General features: G+C 36.6%; 2 protein-coding genes across 5 annotated transcripts in view; one reads left to right on the forward strand and one right to left on the reverse strand.

Annotated features, from left to right (window-relative positions):
- Positions 1–3,656, reverse strand: part of LOC148948619 (transcription factor E2F5-like) — a 48,813-nt gene extending 45,157 nt beyond the window's left edge. The window contains exon 1 of one of the 2 annotated variants that reach the window (XM_089094514.1): positions 3,566–3,656. The gene's annotated coding sequence lies outside the window, so the exon portion shown is untranslated. Of the gene's footprint in view, positions 1–371; positions 464–3,565 lie in introns of those variants that run through there. The other variant, XM_089094515.1, reaches the window with a different exon arrangement.
- Positions 3,657–3,855: 199 nt separating this feature from the next.
- Positions 3,856–16,421, forward strand: part of LOC148948620 (tRNA (guanine(37)-N(1))-methyltransferase) — a 48,080-nt gene continuing 35,514 nt past the window's right edge. Inside the window, exon 1 of one of the 3 annotated variants that reach the window (XM_089094016.1) lies at positions 3,856–3,909. The gene's annotated coding sequence lies outside the window, so the exon portion shown is untranslated. Of the gene's footprint in view, positions 3,921–16,421 lie in introns of all 3 variants that reach the window. The other 2 variants (XM_089094017.1, XM_089094018.1) reach the window with 2 other exon arrangements.

The following is a 16,421-nucleotide window of genomic DNA, read 5'->3' on the forward strand; positions in this document are numbered from 1 at the left end:
GTAAGTTTCCTAGGTTGCTAGCTACCGCAGCAACCCGGATATGAATGACATCATATGATGTCATGAAGTACATTACGTACATTATACCATTGTAATTTTTATTACATGGGGTCATCATATGATGTCATTAAGTACATGACATCATTACAATTTTTATTACATCTTGTCATTTGCAAAAACGAAAATCAAGGCTCTTAGCAAATTTTCTCAGATTTCTGACCAATGTGGATCATTTTTTTTTAATGTGAGAATATCCCAAGATGCCAGTTTTCCAAAAATAAAATGGAGCCATTTTCAAGAACATAAATATAAACACAATTATTGCTCACTTATAAAGATAGTATATGTATATATAATTAATAACAACTCACTGCAGCACCAAGTCACCAGAGGCCAACACAGCTATGCATGCTCCTCCTCCATCCCAACCCATTTAAAGGCTTCCTCTTTATACCCTTCAAAGAAGTTCCCATTTCCCTAAAATCTTTCCTTATGACATCCTCCCAACCCATTTGGGGATGTGCTGCTTTCTGTTTGGCCTTAGACAGTTGCCCAACAAGAACAACCTTAGGTAATCTGCCATCTTTTGTCCACAGAATGTGTCTTAGCCATCTCAACCTTTCTCTCATTTGAGCCAAGTGGCGGATCCAGAGGGGGGCGCGCCCCCCCCCAATGTAGTCTAAAGTAGTGTAATTTACTTAATTAATGTAAGTTTGCGTTAATTAAACTTGCTCCTAACACAAGTTTATCGGATCAACCTATTTTGCACCCCCTGCCCCCTAAAACAAATCCTGGATCAGCCCCTGTTACAGCCCCAGAAAGTAGGATTGACCCATGTTTTTTGTAAAGATTACTGCTTGATATACAATCAATAAGTCAGTTACCCAAAACAATCCATAGGTATTTCTAATTCTCTGGAAAACACCTAACAAATCTTCCTCTGTTTTGTTTTTAGGGCACCCAAGCTTCAGAACCATACTTGCCAACAGTCATCACTGAAGTGGGTAAACTATCCACTTGATTGATTTTTTTGTTACCCAACATCAACTCTTCATCTTCACTAATTCCTAGTCTTAGCAACTTAGTATTCTTAACATTAACTTTCAAACCTATTCTTGCACCCTGAACTCACAAAATCTCTAAAAATTCTATCATTTTGCTAACATTTTCTTGGATGCTTAAATCACCAGCACAATCTGAGTCTAGGAAAATTTTACTTCCCTAATTGCTTCTGTTTTCTCCCTTTGCCTTTGCTGTGCTCTTTAGGACATGGTCCATTAAAACAATCCATATAAATGGGGATAGGATGCAACCCTCCTTCACCTTCACTTCTGATTTAATACTAAATCAGCTACTAACCCCATTTCCTACCTTAAGGACAGGACATGCACTAAAACTCTTCTACTAGCTACATCAAATGCTTGCTCATAACCTATAAACTGAGGACTAAAGGGGGCTATCCCTTCACATCCAAAGTGTCAATTTTTTCTATATCTTTTCCTGTAGTCCTAACGCAGTTTAGAACATTCTCAAAATGTTCACTCTCTGTAACTCTTTCCTTATAACTAATTATGGCCCCATTCCTATCTTTAACTGGGAAGAGTTCAGTTTTACTATTCACTCTCAGTTTATTAACATGCCAGTAGAACTTTTTATTTTTATCCTGTCTGGCTGCATCTAACAAATCTTCAGCAATTCTATCCTGACCTTCACTTCACACCTCTATAATTCATATTTTAATGTTTTCTTCACTTTCTTTACACATCTTTTATTTTCAAATGATCTATCATTCAAATAATTCTTGTAGAAGCCCCTCCTCCTCCCTATTAAACATAATGTATTTTCACTAATATTCATAGCTTTCTTCCCTGAGACACCATCAGCAACTTCACAAACTATTTTCCTAAAATTATTCCATCCATCAAATTTAAAACTTTCCAGTTTAGTATTCAACTGTTCCTGGAAATTTTCTCTCAGATTCTCATCCTGGAATCTATCAACATTGCAGGTTACCAGAAGGTAGCTACCCTTCCTAAATTCTAGCTTTAGATTGACCCATAGACATTACTAGATGGTGATCTTTACTTCTAACAATACAAGAGGACTCCTATAAACCCTTGTATCAATACTGCCAGTCTTCAGTTTACAACAACACAATTGATAAGGTTAGCTGCCTAACCAACCTATTAATACCATGTTAGTTTATGGAACATTTCATGACCAAATACATCATTAGTTGTAACTAGATATTTATCCCTACAAGATTGAAGCAGTTACAATGATCACTGTTTTCTTCTCTTATACCAAATTTGCCTGGGTTAGGATTATTTCTACCAACATGGGCATTAAAATCTCCTAATAGAAAATCTATATTTCTAGCAGGCACCTTGTCTATTTGTCCCTGTAGCTGTAAGTAAAATTCATCTAAGTCACTATTATCTTCATTAGTCAGTTCTGAACAGGCATATACAACTATGAAGGAAAACCTGCACTTTTTAGTCATGAAATGAGCCTTTTGGGTTGCCTGTGTAAGCTAATAGTTTTCTTACTTTTGCTTGCTATTGTCTTTGTGTGCTTATTTCTCATCAAAAATTGGTTCACAAAGCCAGTTTTAAGAGAAGTATTGGATAGCTATGGTCAGGGGCATCCTGAGGCTCATTTTATTGGAGGGGGATCTTTGTAAATTTTACCAAATTGCTACCTGATTTATGCCAAAGTTTCTGCAGAAAACAAGAATCTTGCTAAATTTTGGCCAATTTTACAAAATTTTAACAAATGCCAAAATAATTGGGGGAGGGGTGGTCCCCCATGGCTATGGTTACTTGTATTAAGTTGAAACTTCAAAGACAAAGCATAAGAGCATAAAAAAGGCATCAAGCAGTATGTTTACTTTATTTGTAAGTCAAGAATATGAATTGCAAAAAATTTACCACCCAACCAAGCTTAGAATAGCAAACAGTTCATGAAAAGCAATCAAATAGACCTAGGCAAGGCCATACCCAGGATTTTTTTGGAGGGAGTTTTACTCAAAGATTTTTTTTTTGGGGGGGGGGGGGGGTACACAAAAAAAAACAAAAAACATACAAAAATTTTGTTTATATCCATATTTGTTGTTTTTACATTGGACCTAGCCCTACAGTAACCTTAACAACCACTTTCCGGATACTTATTCTTTGATTTTTGAAAGAACACATTAGTGCCAGGTGAATAGAACTTTCATGAATCAGCTTAGAATTTAATTCCTGAAAGTTGGGTTTACCTAGCCTACTGGAGAAACTTTGTCCAGGAGGAAAAGTATGATACACATTTTAAATTGATTATGGTATTCTCTAAATTAGGGGATTTAAAAGTCACAAGGATTTATGATTAGCCTAGCCTATTTCTTTGATAGGCTAATAGCCAAGGCCTAATCAATCTTGACTTCATGCAGATTGATAATTTCCAGTTGGTTCATCTTTCTTTAGCACAAGACCATCCATCAGATTTAATCCCTTATGGTAAAATAAGTGTAAATTGAGTCCTAGTTCAAGAATTAGGCCTAGTTTAATATCCTGCAAATAACCACCTTAATTTACTGGAATACAGCCAGATCTCTCTAAAGAATGCAGACTATTTTTTCCCGCCAGATTTCTAATGAAGCTTAGCGAAATTTTCGCAAAACTTTTAGAATGCTTTTTTCAATATTATTTATACAGAAGCCGAATAGTTCTTCATTTCATTCTAAAAAAAAATTCAATTGACAGATTCTTAGCAAGAAGACATATTTCTGTTTAGAATTTCTTTTTCAATAAAACGTCGTTATTTTGGCTTTCCTAATTAGACTCGTGTCTTACTTGCTTCGCAAAAAGTCTGGCAAAATAATCAAAAAAGGAAAACGTGATTAATTGAAATAATAAAATCTCAAGTGAAGTAAAAATTTTGTTAGTAAAGTGTTATCTAGACACGCTTTTTGTATATAAATTTAGGCTAAATCTGACCCCATAAGTGAGTGGTGGATGATTTTCACATTATGCATTAGGTTAGAAAGACCTAAATGAGGAATTCAGTGTTAGGCCTACTATCCTTCTCTTTTTATTAGCCTATAGTGTTTCCAGTGAACATAAGCAAGATTCTATGGTAAATTTTTACCAAATCATATTATTGACTTAGGTATAAAGTGAATATACCACTTGATGCGTTTTTTTATGCTCTTTCCAAATTTAGCCTAATAGCCTAATCATTTTGGTCAGAAATGAATTTTACCCCCACCCCTATATATACCAATTCAGGGTAGCCTATATATTTGCAAATTAGGGGGAGGGGCAAATTTTATTTCTGATGTAAATGGGAGGTAAGTTTAAACTTTACCCCCACCCCCCTAATGTGGAAATTGAAAGGGCTAGGGTCCTTTTTAATAGTCAAAAATGATTGGAGGGTACCTAACCCCCTCTCACACCCAGCATTTTCCCAAACACATCCACTCAAAATTTTGAGATAGCCATTATGTTCAACATAGGGTAGTTAGAAGTTCTGGAAATGAGGTCTTTGAGGATGAACCCCCCCTACTGCTTTCAGGGCAAGGGTTGTAAGTTATGCACTGGGGGCATTCAAGGTTTTCTATAGAAAGTGCTGTCATAGAAACTTCAAAAAGGGCTCATTTGATTGAAAATTAAAAGGGCTTGTGCCCTTTTTAATAGTCAAAAGAAATTGAAGGGCAACTAAGCCCCCTCTCATGCCCAGCATTTCCCCAAACACATCCAATCAAAATTTTGAGATAGCCATTTTGTTCAACATAGTTGAAAGGTCTGGAAATTATGTCTTTGAGGATGACAAACCCCCCATTCCAAAGGTTCTAAATTATTCCCTGGGGGCATATAAGGTTTCTATGAAAAGTATTATCTGAGAAACTTCAAAAAGGGTTCTTTCAATTGGGAATTGAGATGGCTAGTATCCTTATTAATAGTCAAAAGCAATCAGAGGGCAAATGCCCCCCCCCCCCCATGCCCATCATTTCCCCAAACACTTCTGATCAACATTTTTATATAGCCATTTTCTTGAACTTAGTCAAAGGGTCCACAAGTTATGTCTTTGAGTGTGACACCCCCACCCCCCTGCACAGCTCTCAGGGCTAAGGTTGTAAGTTATGCCCTGGGGGCATACAAGGTTTTTATAGAAAGCATTGTTGTAAAAACTTCAAAAGGGCTCATTTGATTGGAAATTGAGAGGGCTAGTGCTCTTTTTAATAGTCAAAGAATCCCCCCACGCCCATCATTTCCCCAAACACTTCCAATCAAAATTTTGAGATAGCCATTTTTGCAAGGTATGGAAATTATGTCTTTGAGGATAACAGATCCCCCCAGCCCTCAGTGCAAGGGTTGTAAGTTATGCCCTGGGGTAATATAAGGTTCTTATTGAAAGCATGGTCATATAAACTTTGGAGGGGCCTCATTGGATTGGTAATAATACACTCTGGTGCTCTTTTTAAGAGTCAAAGTGATCAGAGGGCAGCTACTCCCCCCCTCATACACACATTGTGTTTTTCCAAAATGTATCTAAGAGAAATTTTGAGATAGCCATTCTATCAGAAATAGTCTAATATCATATGACAAGGCTTTTGGGGTTGAAATAAACCCCAAAGATTAGGGGCAAGAGTTTTAAGTTATGTCCAGGGGGTATTTAATGATTTTATGGAAGGGATGGTTGTTTAACCAGAGGCTCATTTGGTTGAAAATTGGAAGTGCTAGTTCCTTTTTAAGTGTCAAAAGTGATGGAGGGCATTCAGCCCCCATCCCTCCCCTGCAACCACTCATTTCACCAAACATCTGATTAAAATTATGAGATATTGATTTTTTTCAAAATAGTCAAAAGAACATATAATAAGGTCTCTAGGGATGACATAACCCCCCAGTGCCCTGAGGATAGGGTTGTAAGTTATTTTGTGATGGCTTATAAGGTTTTTATTGAATGGGCAGTCATATAAACATCAAATGGGGCTTATTTGATTTGAAATTGGAAGTTATAGTGCCATTTTTAAGAGTCAAAGGGATTTGAGAGCAAACAGCCCCCCCCCCGCCCTCCATGCTCATCATTTGCCTTAACACCTCCAATCAAAATTTGGAAATAACAATTTTATTCATCGTAGTTGAAGGTTATTGAAATTATGTCTGTGAGGAAGACAATCCCCCTACAGCTCTCAGGGAAAGGGTTGTAAGTTATGCCCCTGGGGCATATAAAGTCAAAAGAACATATAATAAGGTCTCTAGGGATGACATAACCCCCCAGTGCCCTGAGGATAGGGTTGTAAGTTATTTTGTGATGGCTTATAAGGTTTTTATTGAATGGGCAGTCATATAAACATCAGATGGGGCTTATTTGATTTGAAATTGGAAGTTATAGTGCCTAATTTCTAAGAGTCAAAGTGATTTGAGAGCAAACAGCCCCCCCTCCATGCTCAGCATTTGCTTTAACACCTCCAATCAAAATTTGGTTATAACAATTTTATTCATCGTAGTTGAAGGTTCTGGAAATTAAGTTTTTAATGAAGACAACCCCTCCCCCTACAGCTCTCAGGGAAAGGGTTGTAAGTTATGCCCCTGGGGCATATAAAGTTTTTATAAAAAGGGTGGTCATATATGCTTTGGATAGGACTCATTCGATTGGTAATAATAAGTTCTAGCGCCCTTTTAAGAGTCAAAGTCATCAGAGCACAGATATCCCCCCTCCCCCACATACACACACACAAACAGGTCATATTTTCCTGACATGTATCCAATAGATATTTTGAGACAGTCTCCATATTCAAACAAGGCTTTTGAGGTTGATACAAACCACCAGAGCCTGAGGGCAAGGGTTGTAAGTTATGCCTCTGGGTCATTTTAGGTTCTTATGAAAGGGATGGTTGTATGAGCTTTAGAGGTGGCTCATTTGATTGAAATCTGAAGTTCTAGTTCCTTTTTAAGAGTCAGTAGTGATAGAGGTCAAGTAGCACCCCCTACCCAAATACCCCTTTTTTCACCAAATGCCTGTGATTGAAATTGTGTGATGGCAATTTTGTTTAAAATAGTCCAAAAAACATATAAAAATGCTTTCAGGGTTGGCACAATCCCCTGGAGCAAGGGCTTTAAGTTATACGCTTGGGGCATATAAGGTTTTTATGGAATAGATGGGAAATGAAAATGAAGAGCAGCAAGTCAATGAAAATCAACCTGAACACCAAGAATCACAACATAACAAAATTGAAAACAATAGCAATGGTGATTGGGTTTGAGATTTTGACATGGATAAGGTCATCAATGCCTACTATACCTTTGTTAAAAAAAAACAAAGGTTTGGCTATATGCATTTCATAATGACAAAAGACAAGCCAAGGTGTAACAAAGCAATCCAATTGATAATGATAGCAATGATGATTGGGTTTTGGATTTTGACATGGATAAAGTTATCAATGCCTACCATAACTCTGAAACTCAGAAACATGGACTGGGCAAATCGTTGGACAAAGAAAAATTTTTTTCTCACACCTTGAAAAATTGAATGACAAAAAAGGTTGGCAATACGTCGTACATAATGACATAAACCAAGCCAAGGCAAAAGAAGAAGTTTTTGTCCCACAACCTGAACAATTAAAAGAAACAAAGGTGGTTGGCAATGCCTTCTGTACATCATAAAATCAAAATCTGGTTAGATAAATCATTGGAAAAAAAAGAAGTTTTTGTCCCACCACCTGAACAATCAAAAGAAACAAAGGTTTGGCGATATGTCTTTCATAGTGACAAAAGATAAGCAGAGGCAAGAGTTAAAGATCTAATAAAAAAATAATTAATTTTACAAAGGTACCACATCTAATTTAAGGTCCATTTGGACATCATAACATCAAGAAAAGACTCAAATTGTTGGTGTTTAGAAGACAAGCAACAGTGAGAATCTTTATATAGAAGCCTGCCATCTGCTCCATACCTTTGTTAAAAAAAACAAAGGTTTAGCAATATGTATTTCATCATGACAAAAGATAAGCCAAGGTGTAACAAACCAAAAAAAGTGAAAATGATAGCAATGATGATTGGGTTCTGGATTTTGACATGTATAAGGTAATCAATACCTACCATACTTTTGAAAATCAAAAATATGGACTGGATAAATTGTTGAAAGAAAAATAAGTTTTTGTCCCACCCTTTGAACAATTGAAAGAAACAAAGGGTGTTGTCAGTGTCTTTCATACCTTGTAAAATCAAAACCTGGACTAGATAAATTGTTGGAAGAAGAAGAACAAAAGATAAGCCAAGGTTTAACAAACCAAACAAATTGAAAATGATAGCAATGATGATTGAGTTTTGGATTTTGACATGGATATGGTCTGGATAAATTGCTGGAAGAAAAAGAGGTTATTGTCCCACCACCTGAACAATTAACCATGTTAATGCAAAACTAACTCTAAATGGAACAACTATTCCAGAAGATAATCATATTAATTACCTAGGTCTCATGCTTGACCAAAAACTTAATTTCCACCTCCACATCTCTAACACAATAAAAAAATGCTATAGAAAAACAAATATAGCCTGCTAAAAAGACTTCTTTCCACACCCTGGGGCTGTAAGGAGAAAACCTTACTCCAGTTCTACAAATCACATATAAGACCCCATATTGACTATGGGCTCATCATCTATGGTGCATGTGCAAAGACCCAGATGGAAAAATTGAAACAAAACAAAATGATATAATACGTCTCATATTTGGTCTTAGGAAACCCACAACCGCCAAGTTTCTGCTTATGGAGAGTGGATTAACAACAATAAGGGAGAGACGTAGCTTTCTCTTGACAAAACATCTTACAAAAATTGAATCAAATAGCTCACACACCCTACATAATTGGTTAAGAAATCCAGCCATGTATAGAGGCATTGCAGATGAGTATGCCATTATTCAGAAGAAGTTCCTCGTACCAGTAAAGTCTATTGCACTCATTTTCCCACGATCCCCTCCACGGAACTGGTCCATTCCGACAATAAATAAAGAGTTTTCAAAGTGGACTGAAGATTTAGCCCCCTCTGCCTTTGTCGAGAAAATTTTTGCCGAACTTAATACATATACTTATAAAAATCACTTCCAAATATTTGTTGATGGGTCAAAAATGAATGAGAAGGTAGCAAGTGGTGCTTTCCTTCGTCACCTGAAAATTGCAATAGGAGAGAGATTATATAATGATGTATCTATAATGTCTGCTGAATTAAATGCCATAATAATGGCATTAGAACACCTTAATGAAAACCAACCTTTGATTGCAAATTCAAGTAATATTATAGTATATTCTGACTCTTTATCAAGCCTTGAGTTGCTGGCCTCAGCTCCTCAGTATAAGTTGGACATTGACACTTATAATTGTCTCAGTATTATAGATAAACTTGCTTCAAGTGGCATAAGAACTTATTTTCAGTATATTCCTAGGCACTCTGGCATAAGTGGTAATCATCAGGTTGATGAAATAGCAAAAAATGCTATAAATATTGACCAGCCAAGTGGGAGACCAATCCCGATTAGTAAACAAAAAATCGCGAAGAAAGGAAACGAGGACAATTAACAGCCATTGAAAAAATTGAAAAATTATGCAAATATTTCGGTCAAGACCTCCGCTTGACCGTCCTCAGTGCAGAATAAAACTTATAAAAATATAAAACCAAACCTTAAAATAAAAACACCAAACTAAAATTGGACGACCCTTTCCTAGTAACGGTGAAAGGGTAACTGAATAAAAAACACAAGTCTAAATGGCATTTCAGAATTTCATTTTGCGTAAAGCACTTTTAAAGGCTGATCGCTTTCCAGTTTGATTGTTATCGGAGACTCTATTCGATTGCACAATATAACTTTGTGGATGTATGTAAAAACGATCAGAATTAATAATTTTGTCATAAATGGGACTTAGAAAAATTTCTCCAGTGTCTCTATTGAGAGCTACCTGTTGGTGAATGTGCTTTTTTATTTCAACTGCCTCCCTGAAAACTTGCGTGAGACCTTTAACGGGGGCAACGATAGAGGCCTCGTCAAACAAAATGAAATGATGTGGATTCTCGTACACATGTTGCGCCAAGGCGGAATCAAAAGCCTCAGGCCTTTGGCGTAACGTCATTGCCTTGTCGATTGAGGACTTGTGCTCAAATAACCTCTCCCCCAATTGATGTTGGGTTCTACCAACATAAAAACAGCCCCAAGAACAATGAATTATATAAAAAACACTAACCAGAATGGTGCTGGTTTTATCTTTGCCGTTGTTAAAAAAGTTATGTGTAATATTTGAATTTTTTAATGCGACTCTAAGTTTATTTTTTTTAATGATTCTTTTAAATTTTTCACTCAATTTTGTAATGTAGTTTAGAACAGTGAAAATTTTATTATCATCCACCAATGGGACGGTATCTGTTGGGGCTTGTGGACCTGATGCACTCCCCTCTGCCTTTTTTCGTCTTCTGTCTATAATGGTCTCAAGTAATTTTATAGGGTAGCCCTTGCAAAATAAAATGTCCTTAATATAGTTCAATTCTGAGTCTATGTGAGGCTCTGAGCATATTCTTATTACTCAGTCAACCAAAGAAATAACAACTCCTCTTTTTATTCAGGGAGAGTGGTTGGAGGAAAAATGCAAATACCTATCATTATGCATAGGCTTTCTATAAATAGAAAATTCAAGGCCAGGAGACTTATTAAAAATTAAAACATCTAGGAAAGGAAGTTTGTGGTTATGTTCTAGTTCTATAGTGAACTGAAGGTTAGAGTCCAAAGTGTTTAGATGAGTTAAGAAGGAGTTAAGTGACTCTCCTCCATGCTCCTACAGAGAAATAACATCATCGACAAACCTACCCCAGAAACGGTGTTTTATCGGAAAATTTTCCAGAGCAGAGATTTCTATGAATTTCATATAAAAAGTTGCCAAAAATGGTGAAAGACTTGTACCCATAGGTAAACCCCTAATTTGGGTGAAAAATTGATTATTATATCGGAAATATGAGGAGGAACTATTGCAAAGACGGACGAGACGCATAATAGTTTCAATATCCAGTGTTTTGTAGTCTATTTGATCAATATTATCTTCTAAATTCCTTTGAAGAGCTAGTTCACATTTTTTAATGTCGCAAGACGTATACATAGAAATGGCATCAAAACTGGCCAAAATTGTATCTTTTTTTATTTCAATGTCTTTCAATTTTTCAACAAGGTGACCTGAATTTCTTATGTATGAAGTTTGCATTTGCATAAGGGGGCGAAAAAGTGTTGATAACCATTTCCCCAATATGGCAGTCAGAGAGCTATAAGAAGCCACAATTGGGCGTACAAGGACTCCATCTTTGTGGATTTTTGGGAGCCCGTAAAATTTAGGAGCTGAACAACCTTTAGGGTAAAATAATTTATACATTTGTTGAGTAATAAGTCTTTCAGTTTGCAAAATTCCTAGCTCCTTTCGTACTAAACGTGTCAACTTATCGGTGGGGTCTGAATCTATGGGCTTGTAAGTATGGGTGTCGGATAAAATATCCGTAACTTTTGTATTATATGACGTTTTATCAAGGATAACAATTTTATTTCCTTTATCAGCCCTGGTGATAATGATGTGTGGGTCTTTTTTTAATTTTTTGAGAGTCTGTGTTTCCTGATTTTTTAACCTTGGGGAATATGGAATGAAATCAAGAATATTCTTAACCACCTCTCCTTGAAGTAAATCTGGATTTTCCACAGCACCACGTGAACCAAATATACCTGCCTCCACATTGGAGACTATCTCTGAGAAATTCACTTGTGTTTGAGGTAGGCAACATTTAGGTCCCTTAGACAAAACATGGGTTTCTTCCGGAGTAAGAACTTTAGAAGATAGGTTCTCAATGGCTGGACCAGGACAAAATCTCGGAAGAAAACATCGGGAATTCTGAAATTTTTCGTACTCTAATTTTTCAAACTTTTCTGATAAACGAGCCTTAGCCATACAAAAGTCGTGGCGGAAAGTATTCTGAGCTATTCTAGATATCTGCTGAAAATCCGTCGGTGAAAGGTTTTGCTGTAGAAATTGTCTAGTTTTTGAAATGATTAGAAACTATTATGCGCCTCGTCCGTCTTTGCAATAGTTCCTCCTCATATTTCCGATATAATAATCAATTTTTCACCCAAATTAGTGGTTTACCCATGGGTACAAGTCTTTCACCATTTTTGGCAACTTTTTATATGGAATTCATAGAAATCTCTGCTCTGGTAAATTTTCCGATAAAACACCGTTTCTGGGGTAGGTTTGTCGATGATGTTATTTCTCTGTGGGAGCATGGAGGAGAGTCACTTAACTCCTTCTTAACTCATCTAAACACTTTGGACTCTAACCTTCAGTTCACTATAGAACTAGAACATAACCACAAACTTCCTTTCCTAGATGTTTTAATTTTCAATAAGTCTCCTGGCCTTGAATTTTCTATTTATAGAAAGCCTACGCATAACGATAGGTATTTGTATTTTTCCTCCAACCCCTCTCCCTGCATAAAAAGAGGAGTTGTTATTTCTTTGGTTGACCGAGTAATAAGAATATGCTCAGAGCCTCACATAGTCTCAGAATTGAACTATATTAAGGACATTTTATTTTGCAATGGCTACCCTATAAAATTACTTGAGACCATTATAGACAGAAGACGAAAAAAGGCAGAGGGGAGGGCATCAGGTCCACAAGCCCCAACAGATACCGTCCCATTGGTGGATGATAAGAAAATTTTCACTGTTCTACCCTACATTCCAAAATTGAGCGACAAATTGAAAAGAATCTTTAAAAAACATAAACATAGCGTTGCCTTTAAGAATTCAAATACTATACAGAACTTTTTCAACAACGGCAAAGATAAAACCAGCCCCATTCTGGGTAGTGGTGTTTATAGAATTTCTTGTTCTTATGGCTGTTTTTATGTTGGTAGAACCCAACAGCAATTGGGGGAGAGGTTATCTGAGCACAAGTCCTTCAATCGACAAGGCAATGAGGTTACGCCAAAGGCCTGAGGTTTTTGATTCCGCCTTGGCGCAACATGTGTACGAGAATCCACACCATTTCATTTTGTTTGACGAGGCCTCTATCGTTGCCCCCGTTAAAGGTCTCACGCAAGTTTTCAGGGAGGCAGTTGAAATAAAAAAGCACATTCACCAAAAGGTAGCTCTCAATAGGGACACTGGAGAAAATTTTTCTAAGTCCCATTTATGACAAAATTATTAATTCTGATCGTTTTTACATACATCCACAAAGTTATATTGTGCAATCGAATAGAGTCTCCAATAACAATCAAACTGGAAAGTGATCAGCCTTTAAAAGTGCTTTACGCAAAATGAAATTCTGAAATGCCATTTAGACTTGTGTTTTTTATTCAGTTACCCTTTCACCGTTACTAGGAAAGGATCATTCAATTTTAGCTTGGTGTTTTAATTTTAAGGTTTGGTTTTATATTTTTATCAGTTTTATTCTGCACTGAGGACGGTCAAGCGGAGGTCTTGACTGAAATGTTTGCATAATTTTTCAATTTTTTCACTGGCTGTTAATTGTCCTCGTTTCCTTTCTTCGCGATTTTTGGTTTATCATGATTAGCCAGTGTGGTCTCAGAAATTATTTGAGACTAGCTTACGGGGAGCTTTTGACCAAGTCTGTTCTTAATTATTTTGATTTGTCTAAAAAACACGCCAACCTTATTAATCAACAAGAATTTTTACAGCGTTGTAGAGTAAAGAGAATTCTTCCGATTTCTCTTCTTTTCCGCCTAACCCTAGGTACACAATCCTAAAGGCAATTTAGGTATAGGGTTGTTTTTCTGTCTTTGGTACAAATTTTAAAATACCAAAAAAAACGACGTTTTTTCCTAAGTAATACAATTTCAAAAACTCGACAATTTCTACAGCAAAACCTTTCACCGACGGATTTTCAGCAGATATCTAGAATAGCTCAGAATACTTTCCGCCACGACTTTTGTATGGCTAAGGCTCGTTTATCAGAAAAGTTTGAAAAATTAGAGTACGAAAAATTTCAGAATTCCAGATGTTTTCTTCCAAGATTTTGTCCTGGTCCGGCCATTGAGAACCTATCTTCTAAAGTTCTTACTCCGGAAGAAACCCATGTTTTGTCCAAGGGACCTAAATTTTGCCTACCTCAAACACAAGTGAATTTCGCAGAGATAGTCTCCAATGTGGAGGCAGGTATATTTGGTTCACGTGGTGCTATGGAAAATCCAGATTTACTTCGAGGAGACGTGGTTAAGAATATTCTTGATTTCATTCCATATTCCCCAAGTTTAAAAAATCAGGAAACACAAATTCTCAAAAAATTAAAAAAAGACCCAAACATCATTATCACCAGGGCTGATAAAGGAAATAAAATTGTTATCCTTGATAAAACTTCATATAATAAAAAAGTTACAGATATTTTATTCGACACCCATACTTACAAGCCCATAGATTCAGACCCCACCGATTAGTTCACCCGTATAGTACGAAAGGAGCTAGGAATTTTGCAAACTGAAAGACTTATTACTCCACAAATGTATAAATTATTTTATCTTAAAGGCTGTTCCGCTCCTAAATTTTACGGGCTCCCAAAACTCCACAAATATGGAGTCCCGCTACGCCCAATAGTGGCTTCTTATAGCTCCCCGATTGCCATTTTGGTGAACTGGTTGTCCAACCTTTTTCACCCCCTTATTCAAACGCAAACTTCATACATAAGAAACTCAGTTCACCTTGTTGAAAAATTGAAAGACATTGAAATAAAAAAAGATACAATTTTGGCTAGTTTTGATGCCATTTCTATGTATACATCTTGTGATGTTAAAAAATGTGAACTAGCTCTTCAAAGGAACTTAGAAGATAATATTGATCAAATAGACTACAAAACACTGGATATAGAGACTATTATGCGTCTCGTCCGTCTTTGCAATAGTTCCTCCTCATATTTCCGATACAATAATCAATTTTTCACCCAAATTAGGGGTTTACCCATGGGTACAAGTCTTTCACCATTTTTGGCAACTTTTTATATGGAATTCATAGAAATCTCTGCTCTGGAAAATTTTCCGATAAAACACCGTTTCTGGGGCAGGTTTGTCGATGATGTTATTTCTCTGTGGGAGCATGGAGGAGAGTCACTTGACTCCTTCTTAACTCATCTAAACACTTTGGACTCTAACCTTCAGTTCACTATAGAACTAGAACATAACCACAAACTTCCTTTCCTAGATGTTTTAATTTTCAATAAGTCTCCTGGCCTTGAATTTTCTATTTATAGAAAGCCTACGCATAACGATAGGTATTTGCATTTTTCCTCCAACCACTCTCCCTGCATAAAAAGAGGAGTTGTTATTTATTTGGTTTACCGAGTAATAAGAATATGCTCAGAGCCTCACATAGACTCAGAATTGAACTATATTAAGGACATTTTATTTTGCAATGGCTACCCTATAAAATTAATTGAGACCATTATAGACAGAAGACGAAAAAAGGCAGAGGGGAGGGCATCAGGTCCACAAGCCCCAACAGATACCGTCCCATTGGTGGATGATAAGAAACTTTTCACTTTTCTACCCTACATTCCAAAATTGAGTGACAAATTGAAAAGAATCCTTAAAAAACATAAACTTAGCGTTGCCTTTAAAAATTCAAATATTACACAGAACTTTTTTAACAACGGCAAAGATAAAACCAGCCCTATTCTGGGTAGTGGTGTTTATAGAATTCTTTGTTCTTGTGGCTGTTTTTATGTTGGTAGAACCCAACAGCAATTGGGGGAGAGGTTATCTGAGCACAAGTCCTCAATCGACAAGGCAATGAGGTTACGCCAAAGGCCTGAGGTTTTTGATTCCGCCTTGGCGCAACATGTGTACGAGAATCCACACCATTTCATTTTGTTTGACGAGGCCTCTATCGTTGCCCCCGTCAAAGGTCTCAAGCAAGTTTTCAGGGAGGCAGTTGAAATAAAAAAGCACATTCACCAAAAGGTAGCTCTCATTAGAGACACTGGAGAAATTTTTCTAAGTCCCATTTATGACAAAATTATTAATTCTGATCGTTTTTACATACATCCACAAAGTTATATTGTGCAATCGAATAGAGTCTCCGATAACAATCAAACTGGAAAGTGATCAGCCTTTAAAAGTGCTTTACGCAAAATGAAATTTTGAAATGCCATTTAGACTTGTGTTTTTTATTCAGTTACCCTTTCACCGTTACTAGGAAAGGGTCGTCCAATTTTAGTTTGGTGTTTTTATTTGCAGGTTTGGTTTTATATTTTTATCAGTTTTATTCTGCACTGAGGACGGTCAAGCGGAGGTCTTGACCGAAATATTTGCATAATTTTTCAATTTTTTCACTGGCTGTTAATTGTCCTCGTTTCCTTTCTTCGCGATTTTTTGTTTATCATGATTAGCCAGTGTGGTCTCAGAAATTATGCC

This window comes from Artemia sp. Qi Xiang Cuo, chromosome 9, assembly GCF_049724085.1.
Source record: "Artemia sp. Qi Xiang Cuo chromosome 9, ASM4972408v1, whole genome shotgun sequence".
Lineage (NCBI taxonomy): Eukaryota > Metazoa > Arthropoda > Branchiopoda > Anostraca > Artemiidae > Artemia > Artemia sp. Qi Xiang Cuo.